The 19,601-nt window shown below is 37.5% G+C and overlaps 2 long non-coding RNA genes across 7 annotated transcripts in view; both read right to left on the reverse strand.

Moving 5' to 3' along the window:
• Positions 1-13,420, reverse strand: part of LOC144375053 (uncharacterized) — a 60,932-nt gene extending 47,512 nt beyond the window's left edge. Inside the window, exons 1-2 of one of the 2 annotated variants that reach the window (XR_013434389.1) lie at positions 12,983-13,420; positions 12,021-12,087 (exon numbers count right to left, since the gene is read on the reverse strand). This is a non-coding gene — a long non-coding RNA (uncharacterized LOC144375053). The other variant, XR_013434388.1, reaches the window with a different exon arrangement.
• LOC144375051 (uncharacterized) overlaps positions 1-19,601 on the reverse strand; it is a 428,255-nt gene that overhangs the window by 391,886 nt on the left and 16,768 nt on the right. The gene's annotated exons all lie outside the window — the stretch shown is intronic.

Below are 19,601 nucleotides of genomic sequence, written 5' to 3' on the forward strand. Positions count from 1 at the left end.
AATTCTCAAAATGGTTTTGATGACTACAGATGTTGAGCACTTTTAAATATATTTACTGACCATTTTTACTTCTTTTGAAAATTTTTGCCCAGATCATTGGCCCACATGTTGATCGGTTTGCTTGTTCTTTCTTATTAATTTTTTTGAGATCTTTATATATTCTGGATATTCATCCTGTGTGATATGAATATCAGCTAAAGATTTTCTCCCATTCTGTAGGTTGTGTCTTCATTCTGCTGATTACTTCCTCTGCTGTGCAGGAGCTTTTTAATTTGATGCAGTCCATTTTTCAATCATTGCTTCTATTCCCTGTGCTATTGGAGTCTTATTCAGGAAATTATTTCCTGTACCAAAGTCTTTCTCTTATTTTCCTCTAGTAGTTCCAAAGTTTTAGGTCTTACATTAAGGTCTTGCACTCCAGAGTGAGTTCTTAAACTACATGATCGTAGGGGAGGCACAAACTAAGAGCATCCAAAAATCAAGTCTTAAAATTAGCCAGGTCCTGACCTATTTCATAGTGTCAGAACATTTCACAAAGAAAACTTTCATGACCACACCCGCCAATCATTTAGATACACACATTCACTCATACAAACATAATTTTTTATTTTATTATTCTGTGGACTCTCATAGCATCAGATAGTTTTCCTTTTAGAATGTTTACTATTTTGTGATTAATGATTCATTAAGCCATCTCTTTTTCCTCCTCAATTCTCTAACTAAAATGCCTAACACTGTACATGGTTATAGGTGAAGCTCAATGAATGGATGTTAATTGACAGACTGACTTTGTCCCTTTGATTGTTATCTTTTTGTGTCTCAACTGCAAGCGTGCAATTTTAATTTCTTATTCCCATAATGGATGCTGTATTGTGTTTGTTAACCTGGGTTTGTCCTGTATTTGTTCATAAAACAAAGAATTGCTTGGGTTCAAAACAACCCGTTGGGGTTGACTAATGGGAGGGTAGTCAAGGTAGCCTAGGGCAACAGCAGAATGTATAAGCATCCAAACATGAATGGGGCCTTCTAGTCAAGCAGCCAAAATCAAAAGCCAAGCTCTAGCCTAGGCCTTTAATCTGGTGTGGTAGTCCTGTCTTGATAGGAAGTCCAGATCCAAGTCACTGTTCTCTCAATTAGGAGCTGCATGACTTTGAGAAAATCACTCCCCTGCTTAAAGTCTGTTCTCTCACCTGTAAATTGCAAATAGTATAGGACTAAGGGTTTTACTGTGAACACCTCTTGTCTGCCCTGAATGTCATTTCTTCTAAGAAAGGTACCCAACTAACCTGGCAGGCTGCTCTTGTCTGGTTTTAGCCATCTGGTTCTCCTAGGAGTGTTGGGTTTTCTTACTTTTCATACCAAAATCTCAATCCAGACTTAGGAAACCCTTTCCCCGGACTACTTTTTAATAAGGAGTTAAAGATGACATGTCAGTACAACCCTAGCAGTGATCTAAAAGCAAAGAGAATGATACTGAAACTCAAAGAAAAGCAAAAATAAGAGACAGAGAGAAAGGCCTACTGCATTCAGGTTTCTAGTTTCTAGTTCCAGATATTTCTGAGCTGGGTTACATTATATCCTCACCTGCATCTTTACTTTTTAGCCCCATATACCTCTCATTAAGTATAAGCCATATAAAATTGACTTTCGTTCATTTGAGATCCAAACAATACAGATCTCAAGTAAAACTTCTTCAAATTTTCTAGATTCTTCACAATTAAGATCTCAAAAATATTAGACTTGGAGAGACCTAGATGGTTCTAAGCATATAACATTTGCTTTGAAAGGAACCAGTATTTGTGTGAGTGGAAACATGGGTTGAAAAATGGGTCATTTGTCTCTTACTTTGGATCTTCAAAGTATGAAAATGCTTTAGAAACTAAAGCACTTTGCAATTGCATTTATGAAGATATTCTTTTTGTTTTATCTAGCAGCTACAGCAAGTCACTGAAATGCAATTTTATTCGAGTGTTATCAAATGGCCCCCTTGAATTGTTAAGGTAGGCGGGCAGGTAGACAGTGTTGTAACCATTTAGATATAAGAAGTAAACAACAACAACACTAAAAACCTTTCTCAGACTGGGTTGTGGCTCTATGGTAGAGTGCTTGCCTAGCACGTGCGAGACCCTGGGCTCGATCCTCAGTACCACATAAAAATAAATAAATAGATAAATAAATAAATAAATAAATGTATTGTGTCCAACTACAACTAAAAAAATAAGTACTTAAAAAAAAAGCTTTCTCTTAAACAAAGTCCAAGTTTTCTGAAAGGAGAGAGTAGGTGCTGACATGGTCAACCTGAGAACTGAGATATAACATCACTAAAGTTGCCTATACAGGAAGCAACCAGAGTCATAGCAACAGCACCTGGACCTGTCTTCAGACCTTAGGTGACAGTTCAAGCAACCTTTGGAGTGACATTTTGAGAGTATAGTTGTAGTGTTTCATACTCTTCTAAGTCTTTAACCGTTTTCACCATTCACTTCTCTACCAAAGGGGAGGTGACTTCCTGAGGCACTAGGCTACTTCCAGGGTATTCTGTGGTTCTGGAAAGTGACGATTCCAAATACAAATTATGTATTTATTCTCCTTATTCTCAACTCAACATCTTGAGGGCCCATTTTGAGTGCCCAATATGAAAGTTAAGCTGTAGCCAGTGGCTTCTTACATGCTAGGTGGGGACTTCACCTCTGAGCTATATCCCCAGCCCTCAATATTCCTTTATGCTGTTTATACCTTTCAATTGAGACAGTACTTTTACCTAGTCCTACAGTAAAATAGCTAAAACCTGCTTCAGTAATGGTTTGAAGACTTTTTTTAATGTTATCCATCATGCGTGCTCTTTGCTACCAACAATAATTATGCCTCTCAATTTTTTTTCCCCAGAATTTCAAAACTCAGTGAAAACATTTGTCATCTAGCACTTAATAAGTAGATAGCACCTAATTAGTTTTAGTATCTTGAATGCTTTGGAAGAAAAGCTGCTTATTAGTAGGAATTTCTAAACATTTATTAAGCCTCACTATACCCCTGTGAGTGCTGTAAACCTTTTTTAACATTCTAGTGCATAAAGCTGAGCAATTCAAAGTTACTTGCAACACCACTAGACAATGAGTTCATAAAGCTGGAAGGGAATTCAAGAACTCTAATTATCAATCCATTGCTCTCACTGCAGAACTCCCTAGAATTTCTTTTAATGGTGGACAAAGTAGCACAAAGCAGTCCTGGGATTGTTATGTGATCTGGTGCTTGATAGGATGCCTTTTATCTTGGTGTGCCTGTTTGCAGTTCTTTTATCATTGCAATGGAAAATATTGACAGCCCAATGTAGAGATGTGTTCAATCTAAAATAAAACATATGCAGAAGCATCAGGGATAAATTAAAAAGTCTGTTAATAAGCATCACCAGCAGAGTGCATTAGCTTAATTAGCAAGTCAGACTCCAACGACATCAAGGTGTGGGCACTATGAAAAAGTCTTCTGCATTTTCACACATGTCTGCTAGATTTAGGATTAGAAAAGGCTAAAATTTAATGCACTTTCAGATATAAAGTCTCCTTGAGTCTAAATAAAATTGCTTAATAGGCACAGACCGATCCAAGGAAACTTCTTCCCAAAATACCATGCAAGCATAGCACTCCCTCTCTCCAAGGGAAGTTTAGGGGGGAGGGAAAATCAAGTGGAAGCCCTTCTCTTTCTCTTCTGTCAAATACCATTGCTTTTATGATCAGCTTTCTAGAGAAATATACAGTAGGGATCTTAAAAACCAATGCAATCAGACAATTTCTGCATTTTCAAAATCACACCAAATATGCTTTCCTACAACATTTTGATTCTTGTTGGTTTTTTTCTTATAAGACAAAGATTTATGAAGAAAAGTGATATAACAGAGTAATGCTGCTTCACAGAGGTATTTTCAATACATTTAATTCCCTCTACATATTTCTACCCCATCACCTCCTCAACACTTCTCTCCTAGGAACAATCACTATTCAGAAATTGGCATTTTGTTATTTCTCTCGAATTTATTATTTGAGATTCATCCATACTAGTATGCTCTCTATTAATTTCACTGTAGCCCTGAATTCCATTGCATGAACGTACTCTGATTTATTTGTCCGTTGTTCTTTTGCTGGACATTAGATTTATTCCCAATTGGAGGTACTGAAAACAATGCTGTAAAATGTGTAAGTGTACACATTTTTGCTCATATACATGAATAATAGTTAATACCGGAATAATAGTTAACTTAAGGCATATAACTTCTAGGTTATACTCACCTATCACTTCATTAGATAACTATGCATTCCCTTAAAAGATTGTACCTGTTTAACTTTTTAATAGACTTCCCATTATTAAGTATTTTAAATTTTTCCAATACTCATTAAATGGAGTAATTTTTCAAATATTTATTGGCCATTGTCTTCTTTCATGAATAGCCATTCACATCTTTCTCCATTTTTTTCTTTGTTTTATTGTTTTGTAAGTATATTTATAATGCAGTTAGAAGCTATTAGCACCTGAACTAGATAGACATTAATAAATGACCCAAAAAGTCCATGAAAGAATTTGCTAAAATGTCTTGGGGAGAAACTAGATGCAGGTATAAAATCGGAGCACAAATTTTGAAAGTCTTTTACATTTTCAGTTTGGGCAATTTGGAGGATCCCATTCATTGAATTCTGGAAATATCTTTGGAGAACAAAATTATTTTTTTCTTTCAGAGGTATTGAGTCCCTTATTACATTTCAATAATCAGAGTAGTCTCCCTGCTGGAACTATAACCCCAATTCTCAGTTGCCTATCACAAATATTTTCTTCACTTCAACAAATTCAGGTTAAAAGTTCCTGACTAGTAAACCTTGTGACGACACCTTCCTCCAATGCTTTCAGGAAAGAGTTTGGAGGATTGTGTAGGACATCATAGAGGCCCAAACCAGAATGTGTTGATTCTGCCCACATTCCATGGGCCATATACCTATCATCATGTGACCTCACATACCTGTAGGGAAGGCTAGCAAGTGCATGCTTGGTAAAACACAAGAAAGCAAACAAGAGCTAGGGTGGTCATGCAGCATTTTTCTCCACTCCAAACATCTAGGTGAGAAGATTCAGAAGACAAAAATGGGAGGTTGAATCTCAGAAGTCTGAACCAGAAAAATGTTCAAAATTATCATATAAATGTTAGTTGATGTCAGGAAGAGGTGATTTTGGGGGTGGTGGTGGGGGTAAGAACTAGAAAGAAGAAGTAAGAAAGAAACCCAGAACATGTTCTCATAGAGGAAGAAAGAAGAAGCAGAGAAATGTCCAGAGAGAGGGAGTTAAACCAGAAGAGAGAATAGGAGGAGTGAAGGAAGAAATGTCACAAGGGCAAGTCAAAGAAGTCAGGAAGGCTTATACGGACCTTGGAAAGGAGAAGGTCATTGGTCACTTCAACATAAGTCATATCAGTAAAGTTTGAAAGCAGAAAATACTCTTTGGAGTTATAGAAGAAATGAATAACAAGAAGTATAAATAACAAACCTCTTTTCCAATCCCTTGAGTGTTTTGAAGGGAAAGAGAGAGCATAAGCAATATTGGGGACATGTGAAGGAGATCTCAATACATTTATCAGCAAACATTTTATTGCCTATTTTTATTAGTCAACCATACTTCATCACCGGCTTCTGATCAATGCAAACACCTTGGGTTTCTATAGTTTCAATACAAAATAATATATTGCTTTACCTCAGACCAAATCTCTAGATAGAGTTTTGAATTATTGGTTACAAACTTGTCAATCCGTGTTATGATTTATGTTGGCCTGGGGCCTCCAGTTTGAGAACCCATATTCCCATTAAATTGCTCAAACATATAGCAGTCATCAATTCTCATAATTAAATTTTGAAGAGGGCAGATTTAGACTTTGTAGAGTGAGTGTATGGAATCATCTATTATTGGGTGGGATTAGAATAAGGAAAACAATGTGGGAGAGAACCAAGGAGTCATAAAAAAAACAGTTATGTTTGCTAACAAAATCATTAATGCTAGGTGAAATGTCTATTTAGTTATATAGTTAAATGGTAATTACTTTTTTATTAAGGGGCAGAAATATGTAGAGGGAATTAAGTGTATTGGCATTTACTTGTGAAATGGCCTGGTTACCCTGTTATATTACTCTTCTTCACACATCGTTGTCTTAAATATTTCCTGATACATGGAAAAAAATGACAGGAGTTGTCTTGTTATTATTATTATTATTATTATTTAATTTTTATTTATTATTATTATTATTATTATTATAGCTTTTGTCTTAGTTTGTTTTATGTTTTGTTAAGAACATGTAATATGAGATCTACCTTCTTAATAAACTGTGGTGTTTTCATAATTGCTCTATGGAAATAGAAACAGTATCTGGAGTCTCAGGAAAGGTGGTAGGATCAATTCAGGCCTCAGATGCCCAATCAGCATCAAAGCCATATTAGTTCAGGGAGATGCTTGTTACATACACACGTTGTTATCCAAAGTGATTGGGTACACTATATTAAGCTGGGGGCATGACTTAAGTTCCTTTAGTTACACTTCTCCTACCCACCACGTTATGAAACTCATCAGTTCGTAAGCCTGAAAACCATCTCTCTGCACGCCTAAAAGGTTGGAGCCCGGAAACCTGATGCTTTTGTTCCTCTGAATTGCATCTCTCCAGCCGCACCACTGAAGAAGTTCCTGGCCATAAGCTGGGAACTCATTTAATACTCCTCAGCAGTGCAGCAAGAAGAAATAGGGAAAGGAAATCACATTTTCACATAAGAAATTAGGATCAGCTGTGATCCTCTGCCAGCCCATGAATTTCAAATGGTACTCCATTTCCAAATGCACTATTTCAGTCCTAATCAGCCAGTAGAATGCAGCCATGGGGGTTATTCTTCACAAGCCTGTCGGCTTACAGAACACTCACAGGGGACTGCAAGCAGACTTTCAGCTCATAAAATCTGCCCCTTGGAATACAAAGGCATTACAAGTAAATGTGTCTTTGTAAAGGCCCAGCATTTGAAGCAAACTATAGGGTCTCTTGAAATATCCAATTGTCAGGGACTCAGGGCAAAGCCTGGATTTTCAATAGATAACGAAGGCATGAGTTTCTCAGTGCACTACTGGGCGGCAAATGGATGGACACACTTCAGTTCAAGTGGTACAGAAAACCTCTGTAGCAGGAGGGACAACCCTTGCTTCCTGTAGCTTCCTTGGAAATTAGAACCTACCATAATTCCACAGAACCCACAGATTCCAAATATTTGTCCCAGATGTCTCCCAACAGGCAAAATTGTCCATGGACTTCGTCATTGGGGTTACTACAGCTAGAACAACTTCCCATGACCCAACTCTAAATAAATAACTTTGTAGAAGTACAGATATAAATATAAGATTAAGTTTCTGGTTTTCATTTTTCTTTTCTACCTGGAGGGTAAATATGTCAGAAGGCTATGAAGAGTCAAATTGATGTCTTTAAAACAAATCCTTACCTTACTGCAAAAAAATCAATAATGCTCACTTGTTGATCTTAAAAGTCTCTCCTCCTTACAAAAAAAATATAAAACCTACAAGTTACTATATTTGATTATCATGTTTATGTACCCAGACCTACAAGCATGATTGCTGGATTGTAGTCTATGGTGCCCTCTGGTGGAGAGGAGTGGATATCATGTCTCCCAATTCTTAACAGCAGGGCATGGATTTCCAAAGAAATCTAGATTCAGTTCAGGCAGTCTTATCCCTAGGATTTGAAAAACTGTCCTAAAGTGTAAGACAGTAGTTTCATATCTCTATCTCTTTCTCTCTCTCTCTCTCTTTTGTTTAATAATATTAAGCACTGTTTTAGTTAGGTTTTTTTTCTTCTGCAACTGAAGGACTTGACAAGAACAATTAGAGGAGAAAAGTTCAAATTGGGGCTCACAGTTTGAGAGGTCGTAGTTCATAGTTGGCCAACTCCATTGCTCTGAGCCCAAAGTGATGCTGAACATCATGGCAGAAGGGTGAGGAGGAGAGAAGTAGCTCAGGAATGGCACCAGGAAGCAAACAGAGAGCTCTACTCACCAGGGAAAAAAATATAAATCCCAAAGGCATGTTCCCAATGACCTACCTCCTCTAGTGACACCCTACCTGCCTACAATCAACACCCAGTTAATCCTGATCAGTGGATTCATGCACTGACTAGGTTATAGCTCCCATAACCCAACCATTTCACCTCTAAACTTTCTTGCATTGTCTCACGTATGAGCTTTTGGAGAACACCTGGTAACTAAACCATAACATTTTTGAATACTCTTTCCTTTTTCTATGTTGAATATTCAGAATTTAAGAGTTCTGTAGACAGATTCCTCTTAAAAAAATCCTCTGAAGAGAAATCACATAACCCCAAACTCTATAGTTTTAGAGGTAATATTTGATAACTTAGTCTTAGGATTTGTTTAATGTTTTAACCAAAACATCTACATTTTTAAAACAATGCATGCCTATTGAAATGTAACTATTGGAGATGATGATGTCCAACCAAACAAAACAACAATCAAAGTGTAAAATAGCCCATTTTGAATGCCTGCAACCTTGATATTCAGCACATTTGCCCACTTTCAAAAAAATGTTGGAAAGTCAGGCATTTGTTTCTATGCCAAAAGTCAGTCATTTTCCTCTACTACAAAGGTATGCCTCTGAAACACAGTTGAAGATAATATACTCCTTTATGCTTTCCAACTTAAGAGAAAATTATCTACTTCCTAACCTCTTTGAACTTGATCAGAAGAGATTCAACAGACTATGACATCCTAAATTACCTCAGATATGCAAAGATGGCTTTGAGAGTGTGACAATAATGAGGAGACTCAGACAAGCACAATGGGAAAGATTTGAAGTCAACAGTCCCAAAATAAAAACTATTGACTCTGAAAGAGGAAAGTTTTAGTTCACAAAGATTTACAGGCTGAAAGAGAAAATAAAAGTTGTCTTCAAGGTCTAGATGAATAACTTGAGACTCAGAAAGAAAAAATATCGTAGCCAAATTTTCTCCATGAAGAGTCTACTGTGGACTGCAATAACCGGGTTTGATATTAAAGTTCTAGTACTTCTACTCTGCCAGGGCTTCTCTCTATAAGATAAAAGACTACATCATATCTGGAAGGGCCGTGTGCGTGAGCCCTTACTTGCCAATGTGAACATGCATGTTTGCAGAAATGCTACTCCATCCCCATAGCTCACAGTGAACGTGTATGAAAAGATGGCCGTCCACCATGTTTAAGCCAGCAGTACTTGGGGCTGAGACAGCTGCAGTCACCTTGAGTTTTTATTGTCTGAGCATGTTATTGGTTTCACCTTCCTCATAAGATCACCCATACACCAACCATAATACCAAAGGCATAGCTCTGGTCACCTGAGGAAGTCTTATGCCACATAACTTCCAAATTTTATAAATTGTTCTATATTTATATATATATATATTCTAATCTCACCCAGGAACATTTTGATTATAACATGGGCCCCTATTTTCTCCAGAAATGAAAGAGTTCAATTTTATGGTCACAAGAATCCAGTATGCATAAGGGATAATCATTCTAATTTTACTCAATAAATTATTCTTTTCATTTTGTATCAATTTACTCATTCTTTCACAAATTCAAAAATAATTTATTTCCCTTAGGAGAATTCTGTGTGAATACAAATTTTTCTACCTTACTTCTCAAATCTATACAGATCACTCAGAAGCGAAAAGGGGAAAAAAATTATGATAGATGTCTATAGTAGCACAAGGAAAAAAAAATACTACAACCTTCAATTTATATATAAGTATCTCCGGAGCTCATGTCAGGTAAAGCCAGAGAGGAAAAGAAGCCCCTGCCATCTGTTACATGGATGAACCTGACCTCAAACTGCAACCTGTGAAAGACCCTGAGCCGGAACCATTCAGTCAAACCACTCTCAGATTCCTGACCCATGTCCTGAGATATAATGAATGCTGTTGTTTTAAGTCACTCAGTTTGGGGTTGTCTTTTGAACTGCAAGAGATAACTAATGTATGACTTTTCAAATGAAAAGGATCTGAAAGTGCCTAAAAGCAAAGTGTTAGCCACGGGAAAGCACTGCTTTAGAAGAAGAGAGGCAGCTACCCTGGAAGCCCTTCCTTGGAGGCTTAATGGTAAAGGGAGAGAAGGAAGCAAAAAAAAAATTATAAATTAAGAGTTTTTACAGAGGTGAGAAACTAGAACATATAGCTCTCCTCCATCTCATAAACACGTTACTAAATAACCTGCATTTCACTGAGTAACCAATTGCATTCTTTTTATTGGGGGGGCAGGGCGGGTACAAGGGATTGAATCCAGGGGCAATCAACCACTGAGTCACATCCCCAGCTCTATTTCATATTTTATTTAGAAACAGGGTCTCACTGAGTTGCTTAGTCCCTTGCCATTGCTGAGGCAGGCTTTGAATTCTTAATCCTCCTGCTTTGGCCTCCTGAGCTTCTGGGATTATAGGCATGTGCCATGGTGCCAGGCCACAAGTGCGGATACTATGGAGAGGAATGAAAATAGCCAAGAGAAAGAAAAGGAAAAGGTAAGAATCAAAAACAAACTCAAATAGAGGAGAGAAAGAAGATCCTAATAATAATAATAATAATAATAATAATAATAATAGGGAAACAAACTAATATTTAAAACTAGAATCAAAAAAAAACTTTCCAGGTATAAAAATCTCAATATACATTTTAGAAGGGGCCACTATAACTAGAAAGGTCTACTTTAGCATATATCCTACAAAATTTATTAGTTTTCAACACTATAGAAATTAAAAGCCATTTCTACTGGGAAAAAAAGGACGATGCTTTATATGAAACAAAAAATTAGGATGTTGGTCATTCTGAGCAATATAAAATAATAGTGGTGCAACAATTTCAAGAAATCCAAGGAAATGATTAATGGATTCCCCATGATTTTATATCCAGCCAAACTGGCTTTCAAGAGCTGACTCTATCTAAGAGATTAAAATACAAAGAACTTAGAAAACATTATACTGAGGATCCTTTCCTTAGGAGTCTATTTGAGGACGAGTCTTTATCTCCATCACATAGTCGATATTGTCAATAAACTGTTTATTGCTTTGTTGTTAATTTATTTGGCCAGACAGTATTTTGAAATGCCCTTAAGTAGGTCACAGGCTATCTAAAGTCCACTGGGTCTGCACACTTATATATGTCTATGTATATTCATTTACATCACCTTCTGGTCCCTGAAGGCATTTGGTTGGGCCCCCAGTGCTACTCTATTCAATGCTGAACAAGCACCCGAAGACTCTGTCTCCAGAAGCTTACTATATCGGTAAGCACTCCTGAACCGGAGAAAGCTTGAGACACTGAGAAAGCTAATTTCCTTCTGAAACCCTGGGGCATAGAAGAAGGACCTGAAGAATTCACCAAGGTGAGCCCTCTTTCATTGGCAGCACCGTATGTCATCATGTGGATTTCCATACTTCCATTAGGATTTCTAAACATCTTGGATCATGGTGGATTGGACACATAATGTAATCTTCATTTATAAGAAAGCAAGAAGTTACTATGTGGCTTATCATGAGGCCTGGGAATAAGAAATCGCTTTGTAGTGTGTGGCCAAAATAAAGAAGCAAAATATTGAAAGATAATTTTCAAATGAGCAATTATAGAGCAAATATATACTATATAAAGTAGCAGACTGTATTCAATTCTATACACACACTCGGGCGAGGATACAACCTGTGATTGTGGAAGACTCTGGAGGAATAAGTGAGGTGTTTTTAAAGGAGTGCAGTCATCCTTAGTGTGTGCCAAAAATACATAGAAATGAGGTGAAATAATACATTATAAGAAACCTTGAAGGTCAACATATCAAATTTCTGTTGTTCCTCTCCCAACTTCCATCCTCTCAGCTTCATCTCGGATTCCTGTGGCTTCAGCACAGTTATACTTAACTCACCTTGTTCAGCTGAACTTAACTCACCTTGTTCAGCTGAACTTAACTCACCTTGTTCAGTTAGCAGCTCGCCCCAAGTGTGTACAGCACATCTTCTGCTTTCTGCCATAGGGTTTCTCTGCTTGACATGCGTAGAAGGGTTGAGGAGTTAATAAAACCAAGGACAGACTTCGATGGGTGATAGAGCTATAAATGTCTCTCCCTGGAGATCCTCCAGTGGGAAATTCTGAGAGTTGTTTTAAATAAATGCTTCTCAGGAGATCTGGCTGGATGGAATCTCCCATGGTGTAACCAACTCCATGGCACATTCCTTTTCCCGCTTGCTTTTACACACCTCTTGTCCCTAGGGCTGATCTAGGAATTAATTCCAAATAAACTTCCTGTACTCAAGAACTTGTTACTGGGGTTTAGGGGGCCCAGACTGAATCAATCTTCTAGGGAGAAGTCCCACCCTTCCCTGCAAGTGGGAGAGAAGAACCACCTTCAGTTTTTTTCTGGTGTTAGTACTTCCTAAAGCCCTGAGTCTATTTTTGTTTTGTTTTGTTTGTTTTGCTGCATTCATAATTACCTGCCTGTGAAATGCAACCTTGTGTCTCTAAGACTGGATACAAAATGTTCCCTTTTTCAAGTGCAGTGATTCTTACAGAAACATGCCTTGTAGTTTGTGGAGCATTATAAAAATTCATCTAAAAGTATGATGTTGAGCTCTCCTGAGGTTGTTCTGATGCTCAACCATAATTGATAACTGCCATGGAAATAGAGATCCCAATCTACTCACCTGCCCTTGCCCACCTCCATCATTTGTCTACAGAGGATCTCCAGGGATCTAGAAAGTGGGGATAAGTCAATGGATAGAACTAGATCTGTTTGAAGATCCTATACTTGCCTTCAATGTCTCTGCCTTGATGAATCCCTCCCCGGCCACTTTGACTATCAACGGTTTTAATGTTGCATTCCCTCTGCTTATAGTTAGGAGAGTCATCTCTGATTCTGCCCCAATAACTGGGATTCACCTTGTTATGGAACTTCTTGCATTGCCCTGAAGTGAATCACGCTTGTTTTTTCTTCTCCACTGTGAGCTCATTAAGTGTAAGAATTTTGTTTGTCGTTGTGATTGTTCTCAATGATCTTGGAAGGAAGGGAGGGATGGTGAGAGGAAAAAAAGAGAGAGAGAAAGGAAGTTATAAGGAAAGCAGATAAATCATCATGAACGTCCCTTCCTACATCTTTCAACGTGGCCCTCTGCAACATGCAGGGGAAAGAAAAAACAAGCATTACATACTTGTGAATGGGCACTCTCATATTTAACTCCCCCAACAGTCTTGACTTATAGATATTATTGTTTTCATTTTAAAGATAAGAAAGCAGATATTTAAAGAGATAAATATCTTGCCCAATGTCATACTTTTTAGTAAGTGCAGGATCTGGGATTTGACCCCAAATCTCCCAGTGAGGACAAGACCCAGAATTTTTTACCAGACTTGCTTACATGGAATGCTGAAGTGGGAGTGGGAGTGGTGAATGTGAGTGTGTGTGTGTGTTTGTACATATACAGGTATTTTTTTTGTATATATATATATATATATACACACACACATATACATATATATGGTATATGTATTTTGGTATATATATTTATATAGTATATATATAATGTTTTTATGTTTATTATATTAAATATATAATAAACAGGTTTATTTATATATTTATTATAATATATAAATATATATAAATACTTTTCGCTCCACTGAAACCTCTCAGAGTCAGAAATAATATTTGTTTCATCATTTCTAATAAAAGAATCAGTGTTTAACAAAGTTATCACCAGGAGAAAAAGATATTCTTCAAGGGACTGTTTGTTTCTTTTGATTTGGGGCATTAAAGGTCTCTGTAGTCCCGCTAGAAATTTTCCATCAAGGTTATTCTCCAAGTTCATGTGGATGACTTTGAAATTTAAATTTTTCCCATCATCTTTTAGAATGAAGGCTAAGGTTGAAAAGGCATATTTCATTCTTCTCCTTTTCCCCATAGCTTTCAGCGTCTCCTTTTTCTCACCATTATCCTTTCCCTTATCTGTGATCTATCTGAGCAATGTTTTCCTTGTATCTTCAGTGGGCTCTCTTCCTCCCATTTCTCTGTTCTTTAAGGCTCTCTGCATATTCCCTGTGGAACTGATGCCAAATATAATTGCCCTGCGCTGTTTGGGAAAGGCTTAGATTTGTTTCACAGGTTGTTTCTTTAGCTTTAATAAGTACAGACACTTACTAGCTGGCCACAATTTCATTCTCCCCTTAGTGGGTTGCATTTCATTGCTTGTTAATGTGTAAATCATACATTCCTCTAATTACGCCTTTTCCTTTCAGCTCAGAGCTTAAAAATTAGTGATGGGCTGGGACTCTGATAGAAGTGTCTAGAATGGTTTCTTCACACTCATTTGGGGATGCCACTGGGACAGAGTACATTTAGCTTCAGTGTGTCTTGGCATGTGTGGTCAGCTGCTCTGAACGTTCAGTTTGCTTTTGATTCAGGGATGGGAAACAACAGCTAGAGTCTGAAGAAAACACACGTCTCATGAATGTCAGCCATGCAAACTCAGAACTACAAATTCATATGTGCTAATCTAAAAATGAGTCAACACCCTAGTAATTTTGCTATTTCTCATTAACTTCGTTCATTTTGTATTTCCTAGTAATCTAACTCTGATATTGTGAGTTTTTTTTTTTTTTTTTTTGTGCTTCTGATAAAAAGCCAAAATAAGGGCTGGGGTTGTGGCTCAGCGGTAGAGCACTTGCCTAGCATGTGTGAAGCCCTGGGTTCAATTCTCAGCACCACATAAAAATAAATAAATAAAATAAAGATATTGTGTCCAACTATAACTTAAAAAAAGTCAAAATGATTTTTACTTAACCATGAACTTTTTACTTGAATCAACTGACAGTAATGTGTGTATATGTGTAAATATACATGCGCGCGCGCGCACACACACACACACACACACAGATTTCTATGTATATGGAAAATTATTTTAATTACTCCTCATTTTATATGGAATTATTTCCAGTTTGTACAGGGGAAAATATCACATAAAACTTATTGCAATTAGGATTATTTTTTGAATTATAGCAATAAATGAAAATTTAAAATATATTACATCCTCCTATCCTTGTAATTCAAAGTGTAGTCTTGAGTCCAGCAGCATTGGCAGGAAATCTCAGCCCCAGCTACCATTCTCTAGACCTGCAGAATCTTATTCCAAGATCTTCTGATGATTTGTGTGTACATTTATGCTTAGGAAGTACTGTTTATTTTCACAGATCCTCTCAAATTCTTTGCTTTGAAATAGATGTATAATTAAATCAAACTACTAAAAAATGTAGGTAAATAGTATGTGCATTAAACCCCACTACAGAAAGATTTCAAGTTTTGAAGAGAATCTCCTTTGTGTAAGGAGATTGGGGATACTTACCTCATCTTAACATTCAGTCTTGTTCCTGTTATACTGTGTCTATGTTGGCTGGGATTTATTTGAAGGAGGGTTGAGGAAGTGAATACCACCACTCAGAAGTGGGTAGTCATTAGAACCAGTTTAGGTATCTCAAAGAGTAAAAATAAAGACATGTAGAGGTGGGACATTTGACATCCAAATACTTGGCTTACGTGTTACGTAAGTCTTACTCAATGGTAATGCTTTCTTTTTCTTTTTTTTCTTTATCTTTAGTTTCTGCTTTTTATATTCCTGTTATACCCTCTTGTCAGTATACCACAGGACTACCATATGTATTCCAGTGTTGGATTTATTCATTACATATAATTGTCTAATAAATTTAATATAATTTGCCTAAAAAATTGAATAGAAATTTAAAAGTTCTTTCTCCACAGGCAGCTTGACTCTGATGTTATCTGTCTCTTCAATGCTGACATTTCAGACTGGACAATTCTTAGTTGTGGGAAGTTGTCCCACTTCTTGGTTGGATGTTTAACAGTGCTGCTGACCCCTTACCTGCTGGGTGCCAGTAGCACTGTTTAGTTGTGACAACCAAATATCTCTACACATTGCCAAATGTCCTCTGGTTGAGAACCATTGATCTAACATAAGCTATCAAACTCCCTATAGTAATTCTGTGGTTCCTAATTAAAAGTACCTTCTATAACATGTGGAACATGCAGAAAAGGTACTTACTAATAATAATAGTCAATGATATTCAGTGATGAGTACTTTACATTCATTATTTTGCTTAATTCTCACATCAAAACCATGGAAAAAGTAATATGTAATAATTCTCCTCTTGAACTTCCCACCTTTTTAAACCTGAACCCCAGAGAGGATAAGCAACTAGCTAGAAACTGATGAAGCCAAGTTTGAATTCAGGCAGGTAGACTGCCAAACAATGGTCCTTTTTGTTTGTTTGTTTTTTCTAATAAGTTATACATGACAGTAGAATGAATTTCAATTTAGACAAAGCACAACTTTTTATATCTCTGGTTGTACATGATGTAGAGTCACACCATTTATACAATGCAGTCGGAATGCCAGTTAACAAGAACACAAACAATAATGAATGTTGGTGAGGATGTGGGAGAAAAGGTACACTGATACTTTCCTGGTGGGACTGCAAATTGGTACAATCACTCTGGAAAGCAGTCTGGAGATTCCTTTTAAAATTTCAGATGGAACCATCATTCAACCCAGCTATCCCACTCTTTAGTCTTTACCCAAAGAACTTAAAAACAGCATACTATAGTGACACAGCCGCATCAATGTTTACAGCAGCTCAATTCTAGGTTGGTTGTGGAACCAACCTAGATGCTCTTCAATAGATGAATGGATAAAGAAACTGTGGTATCTATACACAACGGAATATTGCTCAGTATTAGGAAAGAATAAAATTATGGCATTTGTAAGTAAATGGATAGAGTTGGAGAATATCATGCTAAGTGAAGTAAGCCAATCTCCAAAACCTAGAGGCCAAATGTTTTCTCTGATAAGTGGATGCTCATATAATGGGGGATGAAGGGCCTGGGACGAATGGAGGAACTCTGGATGGGGCATAGGGGAGTCTGGAAAGGGGAGGGGTGACAGGTAGGAAAGATGGTGGAATGAGAAAGTCATCATTACCCTAGGCACATGTATGACTGCATAAATTGTGTGACCCTTTTTTCTTTTTAAGCAAAGATGGGATGCAATCTTTTGCTTTTCATAAAGTGTTTCCCCGAGTTGCTATTCTTTCATTGTTATTTTTTTTATTTGTTTTTATTTGTTTTATTTTTGGTTTTGAGTTGTGGTGTTTTGAGCATGTGGACTCATTTAGAAATGACTTCAGAGTGGCTAAAATGGGAATGAATAACTTGAAGATGAATGATAATACATCATACTGGGTCTTCCTATTTCCCTTGTCTCCAAATGGCATTGGAAAAAAAAAAGAATTACAACAAAATTTCAGAAAATAGCAGTCTTGTCAATGACTAGAAAATATGTATCAGCACATTAAAAGAAAACTCTAGCTTTCTGCTCATTATCCTGAGTAATAGCACAAAAGTGAGATAGTTTGGGTGTGGATGGTTTCAAGGGCTTCTTCAAGGTTTCATGTGTTGAAATAATTGAATCCTTATTGTGAGGTATTAGGAAGCTAGAAACTTCGTCTCACTGTGGTATTTAGAGGCAGGGTCTTGGTAGGTGATTTGGGTTAGATAAGTACTTTAAGGTGGAGCCAGTGATTGATTCCTGGTGCCTCTCTGAGAGAGAGTGAGACCACAAAGATACACTTGCTTCCTTTCCTGTCTCTTGCCAGGTAATTCCCTGTGCTACCTCGGGACTCTGCCAGCAAGAAGTCCATCAGAAGATAAGGCTCAAACTTGTACCTCCAGATTCATGGGCCAAAATAAACCTCCTTTCTTTATAACTCATTCAGTCTGTGGTGATGTTACTGGCAATAGAAAATGGAACTAATACAGAGATAATATGAAAAGGACATTCATTAAAATGCACTAAGTGTTTGGCTAGCATGTGATAGGGAAAAAAAAACTCTCATTGGCAACATCCTAATAATCTTTCTTTTTTCTTTTCCCATTCGTCAACAATTATTTCTGATAGAAGGAAATTGGGAATGGAGAAATGGATGACAGTTAAGCAAATGCAGGGACCTTTAATTGATACTTCTATCGTATCCTTGTCAAATGACTTTATTCCAAGTAGTTATTCTCAAATATTGATCTAAGGAAGGGCACTCACTGGTAAACATACTTGCATGGAAGCTACGTGTGAGAAAGTTTCATAACCAAGTTGATTAAATTTATAATACAGTATCAGAAGCATGGCTTTATGCCACGTGGCTCACTCTCATCATTTTAACACTGTATTTAAAATTTAAAAAAAAAAAAGAAATTCTGGAAAGAGACGAGGGTTTTGGCTGACAAGAAAAGATCAGCGGACAAGAGAAAAGCATAGTTTTATGTGACATGGGAGACTTCCCTCAGAAACGAAGACCCTAAGATCCAGGGAAAACTATGTTTCTTTTTTTTTTTTTTTTAATTTTTTTAATATTTATTTTTTAGTTCTCGGCAGACACAACATCTTTGTTGGTATGTGGTGCTGAGGATCGAACCCGGGCCGCACGCATGCCAGGCGAGCGCGCTACCGCTTGAGCCACATCCCCAGCCCGGAAAACTATGTTTCTATGCCGAGTCTGATGAGAGGTGGGGATAGTTGTGGAAAATAACTGGACAAGTGAATGCACTGTAACGGTAATAGACCGTGTGAGGGAACTCTGCCAAGCCTGTCTGTTCAGATTCTTCTTGGCCTCCCTGTGCAGCATTCCCTCCCCCTGGGGTAAGGGGCAGGACTCCTCTGGAATGAGAGTCCTCTGACTGACTTTCAAGCAAGATAGGTCAGCAAATTCCTGCTGGCCAGATCTCACATAGAAAAATGGGGAAGGACAGAGTGACCTTCTCTTTTCTGAGGCCCTTCCAATCTCCTTCAGTTCAAGGTACTTTGGGGTAACATTTTCGGAGCCTCAAAAGCACATTCTTTGGTATTCCTGCCATCCAATAGTGAGGTAAGTGTTCTCTTCTCTCACTTTGGTGTGCACTTGAAATCTTGTAACCAATAGAACACATCAGAAGCAAGGCCACGTGACTCTTGAACTTGTTCTTGAAGAGCAAGTCTGTTCCCACCTTGCTCTTGGAGCCCTGAACAGCTCTGTGAGAACCCCATCTCAAGGCTGCCATATGTGAGTGCCAGATCTTGTGGCTACTCTGTCACCAGACTCCTCTTAGTGTCTCTGAGCTGAGGCCCCAGAGATAATGTAAATCAGAGACAAGTCATTTCTGTTGTGCTGTCTCAGAATTTCTGATGCAGGGGATCAAAGAGCATCACGAGATGGTCGCTTTGCAATACTAATTTAAGGTGGTTTGTTCCACAGAAATAGTAACTAAAACAACCCCTTTTCCCATGCTTCCCCCCATGTCGTCAGGGCCCAGAGTTCTGTGAGTTGTAAAATATTCTAAAGTAGCTGAAAATAGAATTTTGACTATGAATAGGACTTTAAATTGTATAAATCCACAGTTCTCCTAATTGAGTAATTTCCACAGAGCCATATTTCCATTCTACCTATACTGTTATTGATGATATTCAAC

The sequence above is a fragment of the Ictidomys tridecemlineatus genome, chromosome 2, assembly GCF_052094955.1.
Source record: "Ictidomys tridecemlineatus isolate mIctTri1 chromosome 2, mIctTri1.hap1, whole genome shotgun sequence".
NCBI classification, from domain to species: Eukaryota; Metazoa; Chordata; class Mammalia; order Rodentia; family Sciuridae; genus Ictidomys; species Ictidomys tridecemlineatus.